General features: G+C 48.9%; 1 protein-coding gene across 3 annotated transcripts in view; it reads right to left on the minus strand.

Annotated features, from left to right (window-relative positions):
- PATE2 (prostate and testis expressed 2) overlaps nt 1–877 on the minus strand; it is a 197,119-nt gene that overhangs the window by 195,947 nt on the left and 295 nt on the right. The window lies entirely within an intron of this gene.

Raw genomic sequence — 877 nt, forward strand, 5'->3', positions numbered from 1 at the left:
CCCTGAGGCAAAGAGGGAGAGTAAGAGACAATACGAAGTGTATGGAGGAAAAGGGTTAAACATTTCTCCCCTCCCACTGAATCCTGGATTTAAGAAATGGTGTAAGATGAACTTGACAACTAGCACCTATTTGTTTAAGGTGGAAAATGCAATGCTCAGGACTCAGGACCAGTTGAGATAGGTTTGCTTGGTATTGACTAGGATATTGAACCCTGAGGGCCTCTCCTCTTGCTTTTACAGATCTCATCCTCAGCAATCCCCAAGCACTAGATTTTTTTTTTTTTTTTTACAGGTACAGATGCAAAAAGGGTTAAAACATCGGGTTTAAAAAAAAAATTAGTGGCTGGGCGCAGAGGCTCACAACTGTAATCCCAGCGCTTTGGGAGGCCGAGGGGGTAGAATCACCTGACCAACATGGTGAAACCCCATCTCTACTAAAAATACAAAATTAGCCGGGCATGGTGGTGCTCGCCCGTAATCCCAGCTGCTCGGGAGGCTGAGGCAGGAGAATCGCTTGAACCTGGGAGGTGGAGGTTACAGAGAGCTGAGATCGCGCCACTACTCTCCAGCCTGGGCAACTGGGCAACAAGAGGGAAACTCCGTCTCAAAAAAAAAAAAAAAAAAAAAAAAAAGTTTAGAGTAACACCATGTGAAGGAGACAGGCACATTCCAAAAGAACACAAGTGCATCTTGGAGCAAGGCAGTCGGTGGCTGGAGCGCAGTTATTAACGTGGGAGGAGCTGTGGAGACGCAGCCCAGGGGCACGCCAGGGCCCTGCACTCCATGCAGAGGAAAGGAAGAGCTCAGTGCGCCAGGGTTTCATACAGCCGCTCTGTCAGGCCCCAAGGAAACCTCTAGAGCGCACAGGCGGACTCAC

This window comes from Pan troglodytes, chromosome 9 (assembly GCF_028858775.2).
Source record: "Pan troglodytes isolate AG18354 chromosome 9, NHGRI_mPanTro3-v2.0_pri, whole genome shotgun sequence".
NCBI lineage: Eukaryota > Metazoa > Chordata > Mammalia > Primates > Hominidae > Pan > Pan troglodytes.